We start from the raw sequence: 19,256 nt of genomic DNA, 5'->3' as shown, positions 1-19,256 counted from the left end.
CCTTTGTCCCCATCAGCAGTGTGCCAATCAGCGGTGTCCTCAGCAATGTCCCCATCAGCACAGCAATGTTCACATCAGCAGTTTCCACATTAGCAGCGTCCCATCATTGCTGATGGGGACGCCGCTGTGCTGATGTGGAAACCGATGATGGGTCACCGCTGATGGGGATACCCATGTCCCCATCAGCGGTGTCCCCAGCAATGTCCCATCAGAACAGCAATGTCCCCATCAGCAGTGTCCACCGCAACATCCCCATCAGCACAGCAATGTCCCTGTCAGCGGTGTCCCCAGCAGCATGTGTCCCCATCACCGCTGATGGGGACACCTCTGATGGGGACATTGCTGTGCTGATGGGGACATCGATTATGGGGTTACCGCTGATGGGGACATTGCTATCCTGATGGGGACACCATTGATGTGGACACCCATGTCCCCATCAGCAGTGTGCCAAACAGCGGTGTCCCCAGCAATGTCCCCATCAGAACAGAATTGTCCCCATCAGCAGTGTGCCCATCATCGCTGATGGGGACACCTCTGATGGGGACATTGCTGTGCTGATGGGGACACCATTGATGGGGACACCCGTGTCCTCATCAACGGTGTCCCCATCAGAACAGCAATGTCCCCATCAGCACAGCAAAGTCCCCATCAGCAGTGTCCCCAGCAGCACAGCAATATCCCCATCAGTATGTGTCCTCAGCAGCTTGTGTCCCCATCAGCGCAGCACAGCAATGTCAGCGTTCCCCATTGTGTCCCCATCAGCGTTGTGCAACACTTGCCTCCGCTGTAGCCGGCTTCTGCTCCTCTTCTTTTTTTTTTCTTCTTGGACTCCTGAGTCCCGACTCCCGCCCGCTGCTACACACGTGGATTTGTTATTTAAAACAGCGGGCGGGAAGAGGGGAGGTGCCGCACCTGTGACGTCACTGGTTGCCGGGACATCGGCGGTCCCAGCAGCCAATCAAAAAGCACAGCGTGACAGCATGGGCGGTTGTGCGGCTTTCGTTCCTGCAACCTGTCAGCTGCGGGCGGGCGCGGAATCGAACACACAACACAAGCGTGACAGCATGGGCGGTTGTGCGGATTTGGTTCCTGCAACCTGCCAGCTGCGGGCGGGCCGGATCGAACGCACAAGCGGGCCGGTTCTGGCCCGCGGGCCGGGGTTTGGAGACCCCTGGACTATAGCATTACCACACTGAGATCTGCTCAGAAACCTAATATACATATCACTGCTTTATTCACAAGCACAATATATCATTATAAAGACACCAGTAATATGAGTTAGCTTCTAAGCATAGAAAAAATGTAGTACTCCTATAGCTTAGTGCTAAGTGCCCAGGTTTACATTTAGCCATCTCAGGAGTAAATCTTGGCAGAGACTTTCTGATTTTTATTCTTCCACATTTAAAGCCCACAATAAAAGGGTAATATCCTTATCATATTGAGAATAATGTTTTTTTAAGCTTAAAAAGCTTATAAATGTTGCTGGTTTCTTAATGATCACATATTGTGTCTGTGAATAAACCAGTAATAGGTTTTAGGTTTCTAAACAAAAAACAAAACACTATTCTCAAGATAGTAAGGCCTTTTATTATTTATTAATTAATAAATGAATTATTATTATATATTATTTATTACACTGTAAAACAAAACATGCAATGCAACAGCTCTCTGCAAACCAAATAAAGTACAAAAATGCATAATAATTGCTAGTGCTATACTTATAAATTAGAGATGCTTGGCAAATCATTTGCCACACGTTAAGGCGATCTCTGTAAGACGGGTTCCAAACACTAAATTCTACCTGTTATGTGCCATGACGGCTACCATACAATTCAGGGAGTGTAGGTTCCACATGCATGCTGGGCCTGCCGCATGGCACATAACAGGTAGAATTTAGTGTTAGGAACCCGTCTTACAGAGATCACCTTGACGTGCGGCAGACGGGCTCAAATAATTTTGTACAAAATGATTTGCCAAGCATCTCTAATTTATAAGTATAGCACTAGCAATTATTATGCATTTTTGCACTTTATTTGGTTTGCAGAGAGCTGTTGCATTGCATATTTTATTTTACAGTGTTGTTCTCAGCCATAGCAACGTGCTCCTGCGCATTGGGATGTGCTGACTGACCCCCTTTTTCTTTGCAATTATTTATTACAGTATAGCCTTTACTTACAGTTTAAATGAGAGAGAAAAAAGTCTCTTCTGGGACTTGAACTTAGGATAGCTAAGGCAGTGCACTTACCACTAAGATATAGCCTTTGCATATGGAGTAAGCTTTTTTTAAAAAATTCTTATCAACTAAGGGTACTTTCACACTAGCGTTTTTGTTTTCTGGTATTGAGTTCCGTCCTAGGAGCTCAATACCGGAAAAAAACTGATCAGTTTTATCCTAATGCATTCTGAATGGAGAGCATTCTGTTCAGGATGCATCAGTTCAGTCTCTCTTACATTTTTTGGACGGAGAAAATACCGCAGCATGCTGCAGTTTTCTCTCCGGCCAAAAATACTTAACACTTGCCAGAATGCCGGATCCGGCATTAATTTACATTGAAGTGTATTAGTGCCGGATCCGGCTATAAGTGTTCACGCAAAACGGATCCGGCCTTCTGGTCTGCGCACGCGAAGACCTTTTTTCCAGGTGACACCGGAGAGACGGATCCGGTATTTCAATGCATTTGTCTGACGGAATCCTCTGCCGCAAGTGTGAAAGTACCCTAACACTTATTACTGGTGTCTTTATAATCATAAATTCTGCTTGTGAATAAAACAGTAGTATGTAGATTATCTTTCTGAGCAGATCTCAGTGTGGTAAAGCTATAGTACATAGTGTATATGATATGTAGATTCTAGGACACAGCTCTACCCTCAGCATGTCTAGCCCTGTCAATCTAGGGGAGGGGGGCTTGTGTAGAGCACAGGGAATGTTACAAAGCAGTGCTCAGAGGATTCAGCCCCGTCCCCTGGTGCTCAAACTTCTCATTTGCACATTAATAAAAATGATTTCTCTACAGCTGTTTAGCATTCAAACAAAAGAAATGTATCATTTTAATCACCATGATGAGCCCTACCAGGCAGCATACCTGGTTTAATACGGTGGATCCTGGTGACAGAGCCTCTTTAAATTCATTGTCATACAGGGCACTGTCAAATCTACACAGTCAAGTCCCATTATTCGGACCACTTCCTACTTTCGCTGTCAGCAGAGTGCTGCTCATGAAGTCACGTGTGCTGAGTTGGCTTGGTGGGTATATAAGGTGTGATACTGTAGGCTGTCTGTACACATATCCCTTGGTGGGTACATAAGGTGTGTGATAGGCTGTCAGCACACATATTCCTCGGTGGGAATGTAAGGTGTGATAGGCTGTCTGCACACATATCCCTCGGTGGGTATATAAGGTGCGATAGGCTGTCTGCACACACATCCCTCAGTAGGTATATAAGGGGTAATAGGCTGTCAGCACACCTATCCCTCGGTGGGAATATAAGGGGTGTGATAGGCTGTCTGTACACATATCCCTCGGTGGGTATATAAGGTGTGATAGGCTGTCTGTACACATATCCCTTGGTGGGTACATAAGGTGTGTGATAGGCTGTCAGCACACATATTCCTCGGTGGGAATGTAAGGTGTGATAGGCTGTCTGCACACATATCCCTTGGTGGGTATATAAGGTGCGATAGGCTGTCTGCACACACATCCCTCAGTAGGTATATAAGGGGTAATAGGCTGTCAGCACACCTATCCCTCGGTGGGAATATAAGGGGTGTGATAGGCTGTCTGTACACATATCCCTCGGTGGGTTTATAAGGTGTGTGATAGGCTGTCTGCACACATATCCCTCGGTGGGTATATAAGGTGTGATAGGCTGTCTGTACACATATCCCTTGGTGGGTACATAAGGTGTGTGATAGGCTGTCAGCACACATATTCCTCGGTGGGAATGTAAGGTGTGATAGGCTGTCTGCACACATATCCCTTGGTGGGTATATAAGGTGCGATAGGCTGTCTGCACACACATCCCTCAGTAGGTATATAAGGGGTAATAGGCTGTCAGCACACCTATCCCTCGGTGGGAATATAAGGGGTGTGATAGGCTGTCTGTACACATATCCCTCGGTGGGTTTATAAGGTGTGTGATAGGCTGTCTGCACACATATCTCTCATGGGTATATAAGGGGTGTGATAGGCTGTGTGCACACATATCCCTTGGTAGGTATATAAGGTGTGATAGGCTGTCTGCACACATATCCCTCGTGGGTATATAAGGTGTGATAGGCTGTCTGCACACATATCTCTCATGGGTATATAAGGGGTGTGATAGGCTGTGTGCACACATATCCCTCGGTGGGTATATAAGGTTGTTACGGCATACAAGGAAATGCTCCAAACACCGAATGGAACCTCACGAATAGCTGCTAGCAGACGAATAGGAAAAGCACCCAAGAGGCTTACAATCCTAGCAATCAGTCTCTAACAGCATACAGTGAATCCCCCCAAGAACAAGACGAAGCTCCGTGTTGAGGGTAAAGCAGTGGGCAGCCAGAGCTGTGTGTTTATTGTTCTTATACTCTGTGGGTGGTACACATTAGTACCACCCACAGGGTTTTGTACGACAACCAGTAAACACGTACAATACAGTAAAACACTCCCATACAAAATCCTCCCCTCTGCCTGTGATACAATTACCTTACACAATGGGTTGATGTAATTATCACAATGTCTTCTGTCCTGGAGACAACCGAGGAGTAATTCAATTATCTCTCAGGACAAAGGGAAATCGCCAATACACACGTGGGGACAATAGGACAGACATCACTATTCAAATATACAATGTCCCAACCATTACAGCAAACATAGACATTTAACATATCCCCAGATGGCTTTAATCTGAGCGCTCAATATATCCAAACAGCGCTCAAATGCCACAAACACAGTAAAATCGCCATGGGGTTTAAGTTTAGCATGGGCTGATGAGAGGGCCCATAATCCTGGGGCAAGAGGCTGGCAACCAGGCTTCTCCAGCACCCAGCGGCGAGGTTGGTTTCGCCACATTTCTCCCCTTTTCCAAACAGACTAACAGGGTATCTGACCTTCTGCCGGTCAGTGCCCTTGTTAGTCCAGCAGCCCACCCACAAAACAGAAACAGCAGTACAGCCCACCCACAATAATTGGTTACTACACCTGAGAAAGGGAGAAACCTGTCCATGTCCATGTGCCTCACTACGGCTGTGTGGAGGACTGGAAGACTGCCTTGGTGGGTGGCTGAGTGGGCAGAGACCAGCGGTACTTTGCCCTGGGGTCAGCGCTACCACGGAAGAAGCCTGGTTGTAGCCTGGTTGTTGGAGGGGGAGACCGACTGTCTCCCCTTTATATAAACCACCATGCTGCTGTGGGGGGGGGGGGGGGAGACCGACTGTCTCCCCTTTGGCTAAACAGCCCTGTTGCTGGGGGACAGGACCGACTGTCCCTACCCCCTGTGCTGTGAGTGCAGAGACCACGGTCCCATCTGCACGGTTGTGGGGCTTACTGTCTCCCCCTGGTATGTTAAGCTGCCGCTGGGGAATGGAGACTGGGCTCCCAAATTCCCAACAAATCTTTCTGTTGCTGTGGGATGGAGACTGGGCTCCCAATTCCCAATAAATCACATTGCCGCTGGGGGACAGGAGCGACTGTCTCTGCCCCCTGTAACTCATCCTGCCGCTGGGGAATGGAGACTGGGCTCCCAATTCCCAATAAATCACATTGCTGCTGGGGGACAGGACCGACTGTCTCTGCCCCCTGTAACTCAGCCTGCCGCTGGGGAATGGAGACTGGGCTCCTAATTCCCAATAAATCACATTGCCGCTGGGGAGAGGGGGTAGCAAGCTCCTCTCCCATACATACTACCATCCTCTGGGGAGGGAGACCGACTGTCTCTGCTCCCAATACAGTGTCCTGTTGCTGGGGAAAGGAGACTGGGCTCTCTATTCACTGTAGGACACTCTGCCGCTGGGGGACAGGACTGACTGTCTCTGCCCCCTGTAACTCAGCCTGCCGCTGGGGAATGGAGACTGCTCTCCCAATTCCCTGCAGGACCGGTGGAGAGACCTCGGTCCCACCTCCACCGTCCACCTGGGGTTCTTCCCAGTAAATCTCCACAATATCTACCCAGCTGAATGGGTCTGGATCCGGGTCTGTCATCTTGCTGTTCTGCTGAGCCTTCCCAATGGAGTGGAAGAGATCTCGGTAGTCCTGCTCCAGTTCCCACTCCAGGGTTGCTAGGTGAGCCAGGTCTTTCTCTACCTCATGGGGGTCATCCCATCCTGCCTAGCCTCCCTCTCATAGAAAATGTCCTGAAGTCTGGACTGTGCAGGGCTCCCGAAGTCAGGCTCTGCAAAGGACTCCCATAACAAGCCAGGTCCATCAAACTCCTCTCCCTCTGGCTTGTCATTCTCAACTGTCCAGGGTATATACTGTGCCATATACCACCAGAGCGCCTGGTAGGCATCCTCCAGCCATAGCTCCTGCCATACCCGGTTCTCTAGTTTCTTCACCCATTCCTCCAGGGGCTGCTCTCCCAGGAAGGGCATCCACAGGGCCACTTGCTTCTGCAATCGCTGCTCTTCACTGGGGAGACTCTCGCCTCGCTGGTATTGTTCATTATCCAGGGCCTGGTACCAGATGCCTTTCCTTAATGCATCCAGGTCTTCCTCATTGTATGCCACTGCTGGTTCCATCCTGCTGTCAGGGTCGCTGTACCGGGACATGCGAGGTGTGATAGGCTGTCTGCACACATATCCCCCGGTGGGTACATAAGGGGTGTGATAGGCTGTCTGCACACATATCTCTCGGTGGGTATATAAGGTGTGATAGGCTGTCTTCTCACATATCCCTCGTGGGTATATAAGGTGTGTAATAGGCTGTCTTCACACATATCCCTCAGTGGGTATATAAGGTGTGTGATAGGTTGTCTGCACACATATCCCTCATGGGTACATAAGGGGTGTGATAGGCTGTCTGCACACATATCCCTCGGTGGGTATATAAGAGGTGTGATAGGCTGTCTGCACACATATCCCTCGGTGGGTATATAAGAGGTGTGATAGGCTGTCTGCACACATATCCCTCGGTGGGTATATAAGAGGTGTGATAGGCTGTCTTCACACATATCCCTCGGTGGGTATATAAGGTGTGTGATAGGTTGTCTGCACACATATTCCTCGGTGGGTATATAAGGTGTGTGATAGCCTGTCTGCACACATATCCCTTGCTGCCATCACACTGCCAGCTTAGTTCCGGCAGAGAACAGCCTGTCTGAGCTTTCTGGATCAGGCATTGCTGAATGTTACCGGAATTCACACAGCATTGTTTGTCCGTCTGAATCCTGGCATCAAACGGACAAACACTGGTCGGATCTCCACTGGACCCCATTACACTCAACGAGGCCGGCAAGCATTCCCATAAGGTCTGGCAATGTTGGATTTAGAGAGCTCTGAGCTGCATCTCCTGCCTGTAGTGTGAAAGAACCATAAACGACAGTTTATCAGAGTTGTGGAAGTTGGTGAAAGTGTATCGTGGCACCATTGTAAATAAGCGAGGTGGAGACTACGGAGCACCATGTGCCAATGATGTGAGAGGTGAACGTTGGCTACAAAGGTGCATGAGGGAGGACTGACGGGCTACAGTGGAACAGCTCACTGTGAAATATAAACCAGGGGCACCAGACTTAGTTTATTGACCCTCCTGCGTATGGGGCTCCGGAGCAGACGGACAGTCACTGCATCTCTGATAACCAAGCTGCATCAGCAGAAAAGGCTTCCATGTTGGCTGCATTATCAGAATTGAACCTCAGCTGATTGATAAAGGGTTGTCTTCTCTGATGAGTCAGGTTTTCTGTTTCATGGAACGGATGGACGCTTTTGGGAAACATCAGAGAGGGAACACCCTGCAGCCGTTGCTGGAAGAACGCAAGCTGGTGGTGGAAGGTTTTCCTGGCATTTTCTGGGCCACTCATCCATGTGGAAGGCACTTTCAACTGATTTGGCTGATCCCATACACCCATACATGCTGATTGTCTCTCCTGGGATGGATGGGATCTTCTAGCAAGACAATGCAACGTCACACAGCTAGAAATGTCATTGGTTGGAAGAACATGCCAGATAGGGGGTCAGAAGAGAGAAGTCCAGCCAACATGGCTTCCAAGAAACCGGACTGGGCTCATGTACAGGACTGCATTCAGCTCGGATCGGATTCTGCCTTATGAGATCCAACACTATGGTATTATAATCATGTGCCCTTCATATTAGGCCTGCATTTCTCCCTGGGGACAGTGGGGTCTATAGTGATTTGCAATTGACTTTATACAATCACCATTCAGGGATGTAAGTAACGGGCAGAGCTGTGACAACCACTTTCATGACTAAGAACAAAATAATAAAATATGAGACAGAACCTGATAAAATGTGTGAATTCAGACAATATAAAATAAAGTAAATGATAGTGGAGTTCCCCTTTAAGACTGATGATTGGGGGGCGGGGGGGCGGAATGAGATTCCCTTCCATGCAGTGACCGTCTTGTCGTCGTGTTCCCCTCTTCTCCTCACGCATGGAGCTGCAGGCTCATAAAGTGTGAATCGAATTGATTGATCATTGAACTGGGAGCCGGAGAGAAGCCGCAGCGCACGCTGGTGGTTTCATCAATGTCTGTCCCATGGTGCAAAGAAGCGGTCACCTGTTTATAGTACACAGAATGTCCTGGGTCCTTATGAAATAACCTAAAAACCTACCCCCCTTCAACAGTCAGTGAGATGTGAAGAATTACAATGTATCCGTGCAGACAACCAGAACAGACCACTCTGTTATACACTGATACATTGTAACAAACTGCAGCTGTGTGAGCCGCACTGTTCAGCAGATTTATTTACGTAAACCAGTGGATACAACGTGACTTTGGTCCATACATGTCCAGTGACCAAGATCAGGTGCAAGTGAAGGAGGTCGGGTCCTGCTGGATTTAGGGTTCGGCCATAGGGTGGTCTTGGTCGCTATCACGTCTAAGGATCGGAGAAATGAATGGAGCTGAACCGCAACTTGCAAGTGTGCAGAGACCCCAACACTGCGGGATGTTTTGTGATTCTGGGGTTGAGTTCATGGCAAAGGTGCCATTTCTTTGGCCGCTCTGCTACCCTGGTATTGCGCCCAAAATTGCTGTGTAGCCGAACCCTAAACCCTCATGTACACGACTGCATGCATGATTGGACGCAGCATCATTCACTTGTATGGGGCCGCAAAAAATGCCGTCAGCACACGTATCCGCATCCGTGCGTTCGTTATGCAAATTTTAGAACATGTCGTATTCTTGTCCGTTTTGCCAGTTCCATCTTAGGGACCGAGGAAGGCGCGGGATGCTCACGTCCAGTATCTGTGTTTTGCGGACCACAAAATACATACGGTCGCGGAGGTAGATTGGGCGATCCCTTTAACCCCTTCCTGAAAGTAGGCTCATGTGAATTCCGTGAGCGCGCACTGGACTGTCTAATGGCGGAGATCAGAATCTAATCTCCAACACCAAGGAGATTAGGGTTAGCAATAACCCTTTATGATTGGGCAGTCTACGGTGCCGTTCGTAGCTGTATGTCCCTTCCGCGGCCCCGCAAAAAAAAATAATAATAGAACGTCTTATTCTTGTCCCTTTTCCAGACAAAAATAGGCCATTTCTAACAGAGGGCAGAACGTACTGATCCGCAAAATGCAGAACGCACATGGCCAGTAACTGTGCTTTGCGGATCCGCATTTTGCAGACCGCAAAAACGGATACAGCCGCGTGGAGGAGGCCTAAGGTTGAGTTCACGTCACAGTTTAGCTTATCTTCAGATCCATCAGAAGAACAGAAAAAGAAAAACAGATCCGTTATTTTCAGCATCAGTTATGATCAGTTTGCGTCAGTTTGCGTCACTTCTGTCAGAGATCCGTTATTTTTGACGGGAAAAAAATGTACTGCATGCGTGACTTTTTCTCCAAACTGATGCAAACTGATCATAGGCTTGTTTCACATTTGCGTAGCAGCGTGCCGGATTCAGCATTGCCAGGCGCAACTGGAATGCCGTCCGGCACCATTAACTATAATGGGAGCCGGTGGTGATCCGGCCGCAATTCCTGGCACTCTATGCCAGAACAGCCATATGGGTGGATTCCGTTATGGCTTTCCGTTATAAAATGGTTATAACGGAAAATAACGGAATCCATAAGATGGAAGTCAAAACGGAAGCCTTTAGCAGTATTCCGTTTTGATCCGTCTTAATAGAAGTCTATGGGGAATCATAACGGATCCGTCTGGGTCCCGTTATGCAAGACTTTGTTTTCCGTCTTGCATATCGGGACCCAGACGGATCCGTTTTGATCCTCATAGACTTCCATTAGGACGGAGAGCAAACGGAATGCCTTTTAAAGGCTTCCGTTTTGCATTCCGTCATGATACAAGTCTATGGCCAGAAGAACGGATCCGTCCTTCCGTCTTATGGATTCCGTTATTTTCCGTTATAACCATGTTATAACGGAAAGCCATAACGGAATCCGGAACACAGATGTGAACCCACCTAACTGATGCTCAAAATACTGGATCAGTTTTTTTTTTCTTCTCCTATTTTTCCTGTTCTTTTCCTGTGGCTGAAAAGCTGAATGGTCATGTGAACCTGTAAAAAAAACAACAACGCGTTAAAACATTATTAAAAAACACAAAACCCATCCACATGCCTAAAAATGTGTGTTGTCCTGCAAAAAAAAATAGAGGGATTTACAAAAAAAGGCGTTCGTGCCGGTGTGACTGATAAGTGACAAATAAATAAAATAATCTGTATCAGCTTAAAGCCGAAATATTAACCTGTAACAAATAATATTTATATGTATCAATTTCTCCAAAACAACCCACAGAATGCATTTCCTGACGGAGTTTATGGAGTTGGGGTACGTCTACACGACGATTTTGGGCGTGCCCCAGTCGCGCCCAACTATCACAGTGTAGCAGAGTGAATCGCAAGAAAACCAGCAAAAGTGCGAGCCGCGTCATGATTCTAATCCAATTATTAAATGTTTTATATCGTCTGGATAATCCCTTTAAAGCCGCTCTCGAGACTCCTCCCCCTTCATTGGGGCTCCACCCCCAAAATATACACATAATATCATCTTATCGTCACAGGTGGTTTAGATTCTTGTAGCTTAATCATTTTGCCCATGATGTAATTATCCCTCCCTATAATTGCCGACCTGATCTGAATAAGCACAGTGGCAGTATAAAGCATGGAGGACATGTTCAACAGAAGCCTAAACATCTAAAGATTCAGGAAGTTGACTCTAATTGGAAAACTGGAATTGCTGATCATAGCAGGGCCCCAGGGGAGCTGGGCTGCAGTATAAAGCATGATCAGAACTGTTAAAGGCAGAAACATCTATAAAATATATATGACCTGGAGGAGAGGAGCGCTGACCTCTGCACACCTGCATCTAGTAGCGGCCAGGTCGGAGCTGGATTATGGGGGCTGTACTGCATGTATTATTTAGTATTTGGAGATGTTGCAGTCTCTATAAGGCGTTCATCTTTCCGTCTCCACCGTGAAGGCCGCGAGGATCTGTCCCTCATGTCACGGGTTCCTCACATGGTTTCTGCAGAAGTCTGGGGGCCGTGATGCTGACGATTCTGCTTTGTAGATGTGTCAGTAAATGACTATTTATTAAGATAAAAGACTTCTTTTCTCGTCAGCTGCTGCCGGGTCCAGTGACGAGCTGTCATCGCTGCGCAGCAAGACGAAGGGGGCGACAGGCCCTGTCATCGAGGTGTAATCCTGAGCAATACAGTGTATTATATGCCTGTGCTCGCAGCAGTCAGCTGTCATATCCAATAAAGGGGGGGGGGGGGCACAGATTTCCAGTGCTTAACCCATAGTGTCATTTAAAGAGGAGTCTTGGGTCACTGCAAGTGCAGAAGCTGGGGTCCTGCCATAAACAATGAGGTGGGATGGACAGGATGATGATCACAATGTCAAATGCTCTTTTATTACTCACAGGGAGGCGCCCCGCTTGGTGGTTACAATCGTGCCATTTACAACTCATTATGGGGCTGACAACCCCTTTAATTTGGCTCAGGTGAGCAGAGGCTGCAGGGAGAAGTGTCAGCTCTGGGGGTGAGCAGAGGCTACATGAAGAAGTGTCAGCTCTGGGGGTGAGCAGAGGCTGCAGGGAGAAGTGTCAGCTCTGGGGGTGAGCAGAGGCTACATGAAGAAGTGTCAGCTCTGGGGGTGAGCAGAGGCTGCAGGGAGGTGTCAGCTCTGGGGATGAGCAGAGGCTGCAGGGAGGTGTCAGCTCTGGGGGTGAGCAGAGGCTGCAGGGAGAAGTGTCAGCTCTGGGGGTGAGCAGAGGCTGCAGGGAGAAGTGTCAGCTCTGGGGGTGAGGAGAGGCTGCAGGGAGGTGTCAGCTCTGGGGGTGAGCAGAGGCTGCAGGGAGAAGTGTCAGCTCTGGGGGTGAGCAGAGGCTGCAGGGAGAAGTGTCAGCTCTGGGGGTGAGCAGAGGCTGCAGGGAGAAGTGTCCGCTCTGGGGGTGAGCAGAGGCTAAATGAGGAAGTGTCAGCTCTGGGGGTGAGCAGAGGCTGCAGGGAGAAGTGTCAGCTCTGGGGGTGAGCAGAGGCTGCAGGGAGGTGTCAGCTCTGGGGGTGAGCAGAGGCTGCAGGGAGAAGTGTCAGCTCTGGGGGTGAGCAGAGGCTGCAGGGAGAAGTGTCAGCTCTGGGGGTGAGCAGAGGCTGCAGGAAGAAGTGTCAGCTCTGGGGGTGAGCAGAGGCTGCAGGAAGAAGTGGCAGCTCTGGGGGTGAGCAGAGGCTGCAGGGAGAAGTGTCAGCTCTGGGGGTGAGCAGAGGCTACATGAAGAAGTGTCAGCTCTGGGGGTGAGCAGAGGCTGCAGGGAGGTGTCAGCTCTGGGGGTGAGCAGAGGCTGCAGGGAGAAGTGTCAGCTCTGGGGGTGAGCAGAGGCTGCAGGGAGAAGTGTCAGCTCTGGGGGTGAGCAGAGGCTGCAGGGAGAAGTGTCAGCTCTGGGGGTGAGCAGAGGCTACATGAAGAAGTGTCAGCTCTGCGGGTGAGCAGAGGCTGCAGGGAGGTGTCAGCTCTGGGGGTGAGCAGAGGCTGCAGGGAGAAGTGTCAGCTCTGGGGGTGAGCAGAGGCTGCAGTTAGGTGTCAGCTCTGGGGATGAGCAGAGGCTGCAGGGAGGTGTCAGCTCTGGGGGTGAGCAGAGGCTGCAGGGAGAAGTGTCAGCTCTGGGGGTGAGCAGAGGCTAAATGAGGAAGTGTCAGCTCTGGGGGTGAGCAGAGGCTGCAGGGAGAAGTGTCAGCTCTGGGGGTGAGCAGAGGCTGCAGGGAGAAGTGTCAGCTCTGGGGGTGAGCAGAGGCTGCAGGGAGAAGTGTCAGCTCTGGGGGTGAGCAGAGGCTGCAGGAAGAAGTGTCAGCTCTGGGGGTGAGCAGAGGCTGCAGGAAGAAGTGTCAGCTCTGCGGGTGAGCAGAGGCTGCAGTTAGGTGTCAGCTCTGGGGATGAGCAGAGGCTGCAGGGAGAAGTGTCAGCTCTGGGGGTGAGCAGAGGCTGCAGTTAGGTGTCAGCTCTGGGGATGAGCAGAGGCTGCAGGGAGGTGTCAGCTCTGGGGGTGAGCAGAGGCTGCAGGGAGAAGTGTCAGCTCTGGGGGTGAGCAGAGGCTAAATGAGGAAGTGTCAGCTCTGGGGGTGAGCAGAGGCTGCAGGGAGAAGTGTCAGCTCTGGGGGTGAGCAGAGGCTGCAGGGAGAAGTGTCAGCTCTGGGGGTGAGCAGAGGCTGCAGGGAGAAGTGTCAGCTCTGGGGGTGAGCAGAGGCTGCAGGAAGAAGTGTCAGCTCTGGGGGTGAGCAGAGGCTGCAGGAAGAAGTGTCAGCTCTGGGGGTGAGCAGAGGCTGCAGGGAGAAGTGTCAGCTCTGGGGGTGAGGAGAGGCTGCAGGGACGTGTCAGCTCTGGGGGTGAGCAGAGGCTACATGAAAAAGTGTCAGCTCCGGGGGTGAGCAGAGACTGCAGGGAGAAGTGTCAGCTCTGGGGGTGAGCAGAGGCTGCAAGGAGAAGTGTCAGCTCTGGGGGTGAGCAGAGGCTGCAAGGAGAAGCGTCAGCTCTGGGGGTGAGCAGAGGCTGCAGGGAGAAGTGTCAGCTCTGGGGGTGAGCAGAGGCTGCAGGGAGAAGTGTCAGCTCTGGGGGTGAGCAGAGGCTGCAGGGAGAAGTGTCAGCTCTGGGGGTGAGCAGAGGCTGCAGGGAGAAGTGTCAGCTCTGGGGGTGAGCAGAGGCTGCAGGGAGGTGTCAGCTCTGGGGGTGAGCAGAGGCTGCAGGGAGAAGTGTCAGCTCTGGGGGTGAGCAGAGGCTGCAGGGAGAAGTGTCAGCTCTGGGGTCGAGCAGAGGCTGCAGGAAGAAGTGTCAGCTCTAGGGGTGAGCAGAGGCTGCAGGAAGAAGTGTCAGCTCTGGGGGTGAGCAGAGGCTGCAGGAAGAAGTGTCAGCTCTGGGGGTGAGCAGAGGCTGCAGGGAGAAGTGTCAGCTCTGGGGGTGAGCAGAGGCTACATGAAAAAGTGTCAGCTCCGGGGGTGAGCAGAGGCTGCAAGGAGAAGTGTCAGCTCTGGGGGTGAGCAGAGGCTGCAAGGAGAAGTGTCAGCTCTGGGGGTGAGCAGAGGCTGCAAGGAGAAGTGTCAGCTCTGGGGGTGAGCAGAGGCTGCAAGGAGAAGCGTCAGCTCTGGGGGTGAGCAGAGGCTGCAGGGAGAAGTGTCAGCTCTGGGGGTGAGCAGAGGCTGCAGGGAGAAGTGTCAGCTCTGGGGGTGAGCAGAGGCTGCAGGGAGAAGTGTCAGCTCTGGGGGTGAGCAGAGGCTGCAGGGAGAAGTGTCAGCTCTGGGGGTGAGCAGAGGCTGCAGGGAGAAGTGTCAGCTCTGGGGGTGAGCAGAGGCTGCAGGGAGAAGTGTCAGCTCTGGGGGTGAGTGTAGTGTACGGGAGCTGTAATGCCCGTCACTACAGAAGGGTCACTGGTGTGCTGTCGTTTCTCCTTATTTAAGGGAAAGTTGGTATAAGTCATCTTTATAAAATGTAATGTAATGCTATGTACTTTCCTGTTACTGTGAAATGTGCATGTACAGGCCTGCTAGGGGTGTCATTTCAGCTCTTAGTCACTAGAGGGAGCTAGGGAGCCCTAGTTTATATAAGGCCCAGTCAGGGTAAGGAGAGGCAGTCTGGAGTTGGAGTCTAGAGTTAAAGAGTTGGAGTTGGAGTTGGAGATTAGACTATGTCCGAGTCCAGTCCAGGCCTGAAGCCTGCAGACCAGGAGAGGGTATTGCAGTCCCTGTAACCGGGTTCCAGATCCAAGGAGAAGGTTCCCCTCCTGAGTTCATATATGCAGAAGCAGGAATACCACCGTTAATCAGCCTGAGGAAACTGAGAGAGACAGAGGCAAGTCCAGAAAAGCAAGAGGTACTAAAGACAACAGAGGAGGTACTTGATAATTATAAAACCAAGGATATACGCCAGAGCTAGGGCATCGGGCCTTGGAGAAGAGTTTCTATGTTCCAGGATCAGTCAGGAATAGAGTGCAAGCCGCCTGTACTGCAAGTCCTGTGTTTAACACTCTGAAGTCACCTTGCTATATATTGCCTGCATCAAATGTACTGCAACCAACTGTCTGCAAAGGAACTGCGTTTCCATCTATGTCCATGTATGATGACTACTAAAGTTTGAATTCTGTTTTAACATCACGTGGTTCCTCAGTTATTCCTGCTATCAGCAAACGGCGTGCCACCGTTTAATTGGCACTGGCGTCACGAACATTACTTATCATCACCTGCCCTTGCAGAGAGTCAGCTGTCTCAGGTTAGTGTCACAATTGCACTACAACACCCAGGAACATTTCTAAACCTAACTTGAGTACGCTGCATGAGCAGAGGCTGCAGGGAGAAGTGTCCGCTCTGCGGGTGAGCAGAGGCTGCAGGGAGAAGTGTCCGCTCTGGGGGTGAGCAGAGGCTGCAGGGAGAAGTGTCCGCTCTGGGGGTGAGCAGAGGCTGCAGGGAGAAGTGTCAGCTCTGGGGGTGAGCAGAGGCTGCAGGGAGAAGTGTCCGCTCTGGGGGTGAGCAGAGGCTGCAGGGAGAAGTGTCAGCTCTGGGGGTGAGCAGAGGCTGCAGGGAGAAGTGTCCGCTCTGCGGGTGAGCAGAGGCTGCAGGGAGAAGTGTCAGCTCTGGGGGTGAGCAGAGGCTGCAGGGAGAAGTGTCCGCTCTGGGGGTGAGCAGAGGCTGCAGGGAGAAGTGTCAGCTCTGGGGGTGAGCAGAGGCTGCAGGGAGAAGTGTCCGCTCTGGGGGTGAGCAGAGGCTGCAGGGAGAAGTGTCAGCTCTGGGGGTGAGCAGAGGCTGCAGGGAGAAGTGTCAGCTCTGGGGGTGAGCAGAGGCTGCAGGGAGAAGTGTCAGCTCTGGGGGTGAGCAGAGGCTGCAGGGAGAAGTGTCAGCTCTGGGGGTGAGCAGAGGCTGCAGGGAGAAGTGTCAGCTCTGGGGGTGAGCAGAGGCTGCAGGGAGAAGTGTCAGCTCTGGGGGTGAGCAGAGGCTGCAAGGAGAAGTGTCAGCTCTGGGGGTGAGCAGAGGCTGCAGGGAGAAGTGTCAGCTCTGGGGGTGAGCAGAGGCTGCAGGGAGAAGTGTCAGCTCTGGGGGTGAGCAGAGGCTGCAGGGAGAGGTTTATTGTTGATCTCTTGAGGTACAGATAAAGATTCTTGTGACTAATTCTACTTATGCCACATATAATAAAATAGTGGTCACCCAGACAAGAAGATCCTGAAGTCACACTTGCTGCAGAATACACCAAGAAGGGACTAGATAATCACTGACTGGTTAAAGTTCTATACTGCTGATGAAGCTATGGATATGGGGTTGCTGCAGCGGAGTTCTCCTTTAAGCAGGATGATTAGTACCAGCCCTCAAAACAGATATCATGTAAATCCTGGTTAATAATACGCAAATAAATTCTGATTTCAGGGGTTCTCACCTAGCGGGTGTCAATAAGTCGACCTCATTAATAAGCCGTCGTGGGCTCTTTGAGTGATTTCAAAACCATGTGGGATCAAGTATCCAAAGGAGAAGAGCATTATGATCAAACTGCAGACCCGACTAATTAACAGACGGGGATTAATTAAGGCTGAGAGATGCAGTAAATGTCAGTCTTCAAACCCATCCAGGAATATAGCGGGACGCTGGTAAATAATAACAGCAACTCAAAGTGTCTTACGGCCAATAAGTTCCTCATTGCCAGAAGTTTCTGCAAATTGGTAATTGCACAGTCCTACTTCCTGCGCCTCAGTATCGCTTCCGATGCAGTCATGCACTTTGGATTGCATGTCATGCAGCACCACTCTGGTCCCTAGACTGTGCCTGGAACTGCAGTTCATCCACATTCAAGTTAATATTAGACATGAAGAAGAGTGGCGCTGCTTCTGATACAAAGCTTCAATTGCTTGCAGCAGATGAAGTATTAAAACTATAAAGTCTGCTTGCAGCCACCACTAGGGGGAGCTCAAGATCTTACTGCACACATATATGTAATAAGCTCCCTCTAATGGTGACTGCAGGAAACGAGACTTTTACTTACAGAATTCTGGATATATGCAGAGGATTTGTCACGTCGCAATGTGGTAAATACACTCCACACTGAACACAGAAGGGAAGGGAAAAGGTATTAGGCCTGGAACCAAGGGAAAGGGAAATGGTCACACCTAGTGAGTCCCTACGCCGGGCCCTGACTGCTATCAGTATGAACAGACCTTGATGGTAGGAATGTTCATACGCAGGAACCTAAGCCCAATCTCACCCTAACAGGGCCCTGAAGATAGTGTCAGGACATGGATGGCCTATTCCTTCCCAAATATAGGAATAGGAGGTCCCCTCAGGCCTAATATCAGCAGGTAGGCGAAAACAACCAACAACACAGAAGATAAACTTAACATAGAAACATAGAATGTGTCAGCAGATAAGAACCATTTGGCCCATCTAGTCTGCCCAATATACTGATTACTATTAATAGCCCCTGGCCCTATCTTATATGAAGGATGGCCTTATGCCTATCCCATGCATGCTTAACCTCCTTCACTGTATTTGCAGCTACCACTTCTGCAGGAAGGCTATTCCATGCATCCACTACTCTCTCAGTAAAGTAATACTTCCTGATATTACTTTTAAACCTTTGCCCCTCTAATTTAAAACTATGTCCTCTTGTAGCAGTTTTTCTTTTGAATATTCTCTCCTCTTTTACCTTGTTGATTCCCTTTATGTATTTAGCAGTTTCTCTCATCTCCCCTCTGTCTCGTCTTTCTTCCAAGCTATACATGTTAAGGTCCTTTAATCTTTCCTGGTAAGTTTTATCCTGCAATCCATGGACCAGTTTAGTAGATCTTCTCTGAACTCTCTCCAAAGTATCTATATCCTTCTGGAGATATGGTCTCCAGTACTGAGCACAATACTCCAGATGAGGTCTCACTAGTGCTCTGTAGAGCGGCATGAGCGCCTCCCTCTGTCTACTGGTAATTCCTCTCCCTATACACCCCAGCATTCTGCTAGCATCTCCTGCTGCTCTATGACATGGTCTGCCTACCTTTAAGTCTTCTGGAATAATGACCCCTAAACCCCTTTCCTCAGATACTGAGGTTAGGACTGTATCACTGATTTTATATTCTGTTCTTGGGTTTTTACGCCCCAGGTGCATTATCTTGCACTTATCAACATTACATTTTAGTTGCCAGATTTTTGACCATTCCTCTAGTTTTCCTAAATCCTTTTCCATTTGGTGTATCCCTCCAGGAACATCAACCCTGTTACAAATCTTTGTGTCATCAGCCAAAAGACACACCTTACCATCGAGGCCTTCTGCAATTTCGCTGATAAAGATATTAAACAATATGGATCCCAGAACAGATCCCTGAGGTACCCCACTGGTAACAAGACCATGGTCTGTATATACTCCATTGACTACAACCCTCTGTTGTCTCTCCCTAAGCCACTGCCTAATCCATTCAACAATATGGGAGTCCAAACACAAAGACTGCAATTTATTGATAAGCCTTCTGTGTGGGACAGTATCAAAAGCCTTACTAAAGTCTAGATAAGCGATGTCTACTGCACCTCCGCCATCTATTATTTTAGTCACCCAATCAAAAAAAATCAATAAGATTAGTTTGGCATGATCTCCCTGGAGTAAACCCATGCTGTTTTTCATCTTTCAATCCCTG

The sequence above is a fragment of the Bufo bufo genome, chromosome 6 (genome assembly GCF_905171765.1).
Source record: "Bufo bufo chromosome 6, aBufBuf1.1, whole genome shotgun sequence".
Taxonomy (NCBI): domain Eukaryota; kingdom Metazoa; phylum Chordata; class Amphibia; order Anura; family Bufonidae; genus Bufo; species Bufo bufo.
Note: the sequence above shows the minus strand (reverse complement) of the source record.